The sequence below is a fragment of the Oncorhynchus mykiss genome, chromosome 9 (assembly GCF_057628025.1).
Source record: "Oncorhynchus mykiss isolate SJ-2025 chromosome 9, ASM5762802v1, whole genome shotgun sequence".
Lineage (NCBI taxonomy): Eukaryota > Metazoa > Chordata > Actinopteri > Salmoniformes > Salmonidae > Oncorhynchus > Oncorhynchus mykiss.
This window is the reverse complement of record NC_143030.1, coordinates 33195723-33203657: the sequence shown is the minus strand read 5'-3', so window position 1 is coordinate 33203657 and position 7935 is coordinate 33195723.

Sequence of the window (7935 nt, the reverse complement as noted above, 5' to 3'; positions counted from 1 at the left end):
TGGCTGCGTCTAGAGTAATCCACGTAGACTCTGACACAAAGTGAGTGACTAAACATGGTCAGATAATTTCAAGTCAATCTCGAGTCCCGAGTCAAGTCTAAAGTTATTTTATTTTCTATCAAGTCGAGTCTCAAGTCATCAAGTTTCTGACTCGAGTCAGACTTGAGTCCAGGTCATGTAACTCAAGTCCACAACTCTTGCTACAGGTAATGCATGTATACCTACTTAGTTAGTTAACTTATGATAGGTTAGCCTTTAACTTCTTATGGTCAGGTGGGACGGTAATATCCCACCTGGCTAACATCCGGCGAAATTCAAACTACAGAATTATAAGTATTTAACTGGAATAAAATCAGAAGTGTAAAACATCAAAATAAAGCTTAACTTCTTGTTAATCCAGCCGCTGTGTCAGATTTCAAAAAGGCTTTACGGTGAAAGCACACCATAAGATTATCTGAGGACAGAGCACCACATACAAAAGCATGAAAGACATATTTCAACCAGGCAGGTGCGCCTGTTGAATAGCGATATAATAAATGCCTACCTTTGGTCTTCTTCTGTTGGCACTCCAAAAGGTCCCAGATACATCACAAATTGTCCTTTTGTTTGATAATGTCCTTTATATCCATAAAAACTCAGTTTAGCTGGCGCGTCAATAATCCATCCATCAAAATGCATACAAAATGAATCCCAAACGTTACTAATAAGCTTCCCCAAACAAGTCAAACAACATTTATAATCAAACCTTAGGTACCCTAATACGTAAATAAACGATCAAATTTAAGATGGAGAAAAATACCAAAGAACGCGCTCTCTTACAAGCTCTTGGAAACACTACAGCCAAAATGGAAGCCACCTAGAAAACTACAATTTCTGGCAATTTTTTCCAAAAACCAGCATGAAACTCTTTCTAAAGACTATTGACATCTAGTGGAAGCCCTTCGAACTGCAATCTGGGAGGATTTCGCCTTATAATAAAGTGACAGCCATTGAAAACAGTGGTAGGCTGAATTTATTTTTTGGGGGATGGTTTGTCCTCGCGGTTTCACCTGCCATATCAGTTCTGTTATACTCACAGGTTTAGACACTTTAGAGTGTCTCCTATCCAAATCTACCAATTATATGCATATCCTAGCTTCTGGGCCTGAGTAACAGGCAGTTTACTTTGGGGACGCTTTTCATCTGGACGTGAAAATTCTGCCCATGTAGTTCAAGGCAAGTGATGCGTTTCTTATTCTGAGTAGAACAGACAGCAACACAGTCCTAGGATATGCGCTATGCATAGAAACAATTGACATGGCCACTCCACCAGAAGTCACCGTAAATTCCCCCATCAACTAACACAGCAGGAGCCCTCGTAATCTCTGTCCTACCTGCTTTAAATGCCTTGTGGAGTTCCTCAAGGTACGATCCTTGGTCCGTTACACTTCTTGATCTATAATGACTTGAATTTAGTTTCTGATTGTTTATTTTTTATATTCTTGCTGATGACACCAGCCTTTTTCTGGACAATCGCTAAAATGAACTTGGAACTAAATCATGTTGACAACTGGTTTGAATCAACTATGTTGTCACGGAATTAAAAAAAGCTCTTGCATGCTTTTTATTGAAAAAAAATACAAAATAATTAATATTGCATGGGTAAATCCATATATCGACCAATTTTCCTTCCTGGGTTAATCTACCAAATTCCTAGGTGTTCTCATTGATCAAAAATTAAACTGGAGAAATGACATTTTATTTGTCTATAATACAATTGTAAGAGGTATTGGTGTCATCAGACAAGTAAGATAATAAGCAAAATAATATTGAATCTGTACTACACCTTCATTTATCTGGGCCAGAATCCTGCAAAAATGTTTTGTGAAGATGGCAAATCATTCAGTCAGTCGTGCCAGTTCCTCTCCACCTTTCCATTGACACAACAGTAGTAGGCCTGATCACCGACAATGATAAGACAGCCTATAGGGAGGAGGTCAGAGACCTGGAAGTGTGGTGCCAGGACAAAAACCTCTCCCTCATTGTGAGCAAGACAAATGAGCTGATCGTGGACTACAGGAAAAGGAGGGCCGAACAGACACCCATTAACATCAACAGGGCTGCAGTGGAGCGGGTGGAGTGTTTCAAATTCCTTGGTGTACTCATCACCAAGATAGTCATGAAGAGGTCATGACAACAACTTTTCCCACTTAGGAGACTGACAAGATGTGGCATGTGTCGACAGATCCTAAAAATATTTTAAGCTGCACCATTGAGAACATTCCTGTCTTGCAGGATATCACGCACTGGTTGAACCGCTTGGTAGTATGAACGCCCCAGTACATCACTGGGGCCAAGCTTCCTGCCATCCAGGACTTAAACTGAGCAAAAAAAGAAACGTCCACTCACTGTCAACTGCGTTTATTTTCAGCAAAAATTTGTATGAACATAACAAGATTCAACAACTGACACATAAACTGAAGAAGTTCCACAGACATGTGACAAACAGAAATGGAATAATGTGTTCCTGAACAAAGGGGATGTCAAAATCAAAAGTAATCAATCATCTGGGGTGGCCACCAGCTGCATTAAGTACTGCAGTGATTCTCTTCCTCATGGACTGCACCAGATTTGCCACATCTTGCTGTGAGATGTTACCCCACTCTTCCACCAAGGCACCTGCAAGTTCCCAGACATTTCTGGGGGGGAATGGGCCTAGCCCTCACCCTCCGATCCAATAGGTCCCAGATGTGCTTAATGGGATTTAGATCCGGGCCCTTCACTGGCCATGGCAGAACACTGACATTCCTGTCTTGCAGGATATCACGCACAGAACGAGCAGTATGGCTGGTGGCATTGTCATGCTGGAGGGTCATGTCAGGATGAGCCTGCAGGAAGGGTACCAAATGAGGGAGGAGGATGTCTTCCTTGTAATGCACAGAGTTGAGATTGCCTGCAATGACAACAAGCTCAGTCCGATGATTCAGTCACGCACCGTCAAAAAATGCTCATTCCTTCGATGATAAACACGAATCTGACCATCACCCCTGGTGAGACAAAACCGCGACTCGTCAGTGAAGAACACTTTTTTCCAGTCCTGTCTGGTCCAGCGAATGTGGGTTTGTGCCCATAGGCAACGTTGTTGCCAGTGATGTCTGGTGAGGACCTGCCTTACAGGTCTACAAGCCCTCAGTCCAACCTCTCTCAGCCTATTGCGGACAGTCTGAGCACTGATGAAGGGATTGTGTGGTCCTTGTGTAGCAGGCAGTTGTTGTTGTCATCCTGTGCCTCTCCCGCAGGTGTGATGTTCCGATGTTCCGATCCTGTGCAGATGTTGTTACACGTGGTTTGCCACTGCGAGGACGATCAGCTGTCCGTGGCGTCTCACAGTACAGACGTTGCAATTTATTGCCCTGGCCACATCTGCAGTCCTCATGCCTCCTTGCAGCATGCCAAAGTCGCAAACACGCAGATGAGCAGGGACCCTGGGCATCTTTCTTTTGGTGTTTTTTGGAGTCAGTAGGAAGGCCTCTTTAGTGTCTGAAGTTTTCATAATTGTGACCTTAAATGTCTACCGCATGTTAGCTGTTAGTGTCTTAACGATCGTTCCACAGGTGCATGGGAAACAGTGTTTAAACCCTTTACAATGAAGATCTGTGAAGTTATTTGGATTTTTACAAATTATCTATGAACGACAGGGTCCTGAAAAAAGGGACGTTTATTTTTTTGCTGAGTTTATATAATAGGCAGTCTCCAGTCACCCAAGACTTAGACTGTATTCTCTGCTACCGCACTGCAAGCAGTATCGGAGCACCAAGTCTAGGTCCAAAAGGCTCCTTAACAGCTTCTACCCACAAGCCATAACACTTGCTGAACAATTAATTAAATTGCCACCAGACTATTTACATTGAACCCCCCCTTTGTTTTTACACTGCTGTTACTCGCTGTTTATTATCTTTGCATAGTCAATTTACCCTTACCTACATGTACAAATTACCTCAACTAACCTGTACCCCGGCACATTGACTCGGTACCAGTACCCCCTTTTTATTCAATTGTTTACTTTAGTTTTATTTAGTAAATATTTTCCTAACTCTATTTGGACTCCTGAGTGTTGCAGTGATCTAAAGAACTGCATCACAGTGCTAGAGGTGTCACTACAGACCCTGGTTCGATCCCGGGCTGTATCACAACCTGCCGTGATCGGGAGTCCCATAGTGCGGCCCAACGTCGTCCAGGTTAGGGGAGGGTTTGGCTGGGGTAGGCAGTCATTGTAAATAAGAATTTGTTCTTCACTGACTTGCCTAGTTAAATAAAAAATAAAGGTTATATTTCTTGAATTGCATTGTTGGTTAAAGGCTTGTAAGTAAGCATTTCACAGTAAGGTCTACAACTGTTGTATTCGGCGCATGTGACAAATAACATTTTATTTTATTTATTTTCAATCGCTATTCACATGTAATAATCAGGTCCACCACTACTCCACAAGAACTGCCATCTCCACACCAATTTTTTTCCATACAAGACTAGGTAAATGTGCCATCTCCTACAGAGGTCAATTTTTTGGGGGGGAACAGTCTCCCGGAACACCTCAAGCACTGCAACAGATTGTTCTCCTTATATATTTAGATATTCCACTTAACGCCTCATCCCAATAACTTCTCTGCCTTTCAGCCTTCATTTAGATTTTGCTTGAATTATCAATATTTCTGCTTTACCTTAATTGACCATGTTTTGTTTTCTGTGTAAATCCCAACTGTATTTATTTATTTTAAACTGATTGTGGATTTTTCATGGTTTTGTTATAAATTTTGAAAGGGGGAGGTGCCTATTAGCCTCTGTGTTTCTTAACTCTCCTGCACATGTTCTATTTGTTTACCTTTTGTGCAAATAAATACCTAAAATATAAACGGAGATGAGTATGATTTGTTTGTTTTGAGCCGAAAGCCTTCAGGAATTGGAGAGAGGAGAGAGATAATTCTAAATGATGTGTGCTGACGCCGCCCGCTCTATTCTGCCTGTCATTGATGAACTTTGAACTTGAGACATTCAAATGTAACGCATGTTGACTTGCATCGGGATAACTGTCTGATCGAGATTTGCTGGTTGGAATCACAGGAAAACAAATCAGAATGCCTGGGTACGTGAAATTGGGCCATTCTCTCTGGCACCTCATTTTGTCAACGTTAGATACAGATGACGTCCTAATCCGTCTCGAAATGCCTATGCATATCAGAAGGCGTTGAATGGATTTCCTTTCTTCTTTTCTCTGGACAAACATGGGGTCTCTCTCGTGGGGTTTGCATCAACAGTGACTCAGAGGACTATGAGATTGATACAGTTGGGTAGTGTGGGTGTTAGGAGGGCTCAAACTCTGTCCTTTTCAGTAAATTGGAGTGAATCACTCTCAAATGCCCTTCATCCCTCAATGTCAATGGTTCTTAGCTTGCCCAATGCACTTTGGCCCACGCTCTCAAGGGCTTGTGTTTGATCTTAAGATGCAATCGAAGCCATAAAAATGAGTTGAGTTGGCAACGATCTAATACCAGCACATAAATCTAACACTGAAAATTAAATATTGGCTGCATGGGCAGCTATTCAATGAAGTTTAGACCTGCACCTAAAGCCTTATGTTAAATATGTTGTATTGCTAATTCCATCATAAGGTTATGATATTCGTTTGACTCCAATGTCCATCCAATGTCTCATAATGAAAATACCAGTACGGTATTCAAATAAAACATGTACAATGTGAACCTGCATCCCAAGTACGAAAAGGAGGAAAAAGGAAAATACATCAACAAATTATATTTGACAGAATAGTGTTCTCTTGCTTCTGAGGTTCAAGGATACAGGGATAACTCAAAAGATAAAGGCAACCAAAAGAAACACGGAATATGAAGAAAAAAAACAGACATTGGTGTTCATTTCCTCTCTAGTCACAAGGCTCAGAAGTCTCCACTTTTAAGTCTTATCCAATACCACTCCACTCAAGTCAAGCAAATTCATATGCTTTGAGCTAAATCTGAGTTATGTCAATATTATTCTATTCCCTCTGTCTGCGTCACATTATTGACAATCAGAATCAAATCATTTGAATGGACATTGAATAATAATTTTACCACAATCTCCATGAAGTACGAATATATTCTACAAATCATATTTGTCATCAGATTCACTGAACCTTACTCTACCTATTCTCACAAGCTAAGTGGTTCAATTAGCATGTAATTTGTCCTATTTGATAAATATGTAAAATACAACACACAGGTGTGTGCATAGATAACGTCACTGTTGTTTTCCCAAGGGATAATGTAGGGACCAGTTTTTTTTCCACTTCCTGATTAGTTTCACAGCTAACCCTTTCCAGATTTAATTTACACATGAAGCTAGAGGAAGAGACCGTATATATATAGACTAATAGCCTTGTTATTCCCAGGCCTAGAACAAAGATCATTGGCGTGAACCCCACAAATATGTGGAGCACATTCACATTCAACACCAGGAAGTGAGATATGAGGGGCACTCATGAGGGGCACTCCTTTCGCAGGTAGTAATCGTCTTCCTGTTCCGGCCAGGTTTTTTTTTGGAAAGGTCTTTGGTCTTTAGCTCCATCCTGATTTGTTATTCATCCAAGTTAATAGTTTAACTGATTGGATATGTAGAGCATAAAAGAAGTAGAAAATGTCTTGTAATCAATGGTTTACCTGGTAAAAGCAACATCTGGTCAATAAGAGATTGAATATTGCAATTCTAAACCCTTGCTGTCCCATCTCCATAGAGATAATATGGAAAGCCAAAATAAGTTGGCAAACATGATATTACACTTTTAACCTCAGCTTGTTTGACAGCAATATCTTTACATTTTAAGTAATGTATTATTCTGATGATGATGATGGAGAAACCAAGAAGTTCAAGGGGAGAAAATAAAGATGTATATAAACCCTGGAATGCTGCTGCTATGTATTGGCCGATGAGAGGCTTTGAAGCAACCGGTCGACCATATTGGCACTCCCCAGAAGAAGCAGTCCTTCATTGAAATTAATGGAATTCTACAGTATTTCAATTAAATGTTAATGACAAAATGACATGTATTTATATATTTTCTGTTGTTGTAGTGTCGACAGTAACATTAGAACATTGAGGAAAATGTATTTTTTTTATTTTTATGTTTAGCTCACGTAATATAATTTAAAAAGTATGCATTAAGGTTATGTAATAGAATAAACATGACAAAAACAAATGTAGAAATTAAGAAATACATTTCTATAGCTTCCAAACAAAACGGTGTGGGAGTGCAAAGATGGAGGCGCGGTTGCTTCAAAACATCGCCCTCTGTTAGTCATCTAGTGTGGGAGAAACATTATTCTTCACCTGTTTGATTGCATAATCGTATATTGCTGCAGTGTCAAGATTCTAACCAAGCATCAACAAAGTCGGTGTTGTGTGAGAAAAGGTTCTCCTGAGCTACTGCCTCTGACATTGGTCAGGCACCGCACTGCTTCAGTGAGTACTGGGCTTGACGTTCAGATTTGCAGTAAGACAAAAAACAAAAGTCAGTGGGATACCTGAAAACAAAAAAGTAGAAGAAACAGGAAGTTTACGCCTGCAATTCATCTATTTTGGCTCTAACTCCACTATTTCAATTGTTTTTGTTAAAAGAAAACATGTTTGACAGGAGGGTTACATACAGTGAAAGTTTAGCGAAGCCACAAGGTCTAAAACAAGAAATGTAAAAATTCTAACTTGATCTTTTCTATGTTCGTAGGAGTGTATTTCTTCCACGTCTTCCCACTCTGCTCCCTATTGTTTCAGCTCCCTCTCCCAAAGAGGGTGGTCATCGAGACACTCACGTCCCTGCCTCAGTCCCTCAACCAAAGTGATAATTGATACCTCCAGCAGGGGTGCTAACTACTACTCGTATATGTGCAGTCAAATCTGACCTCAACCCAATAG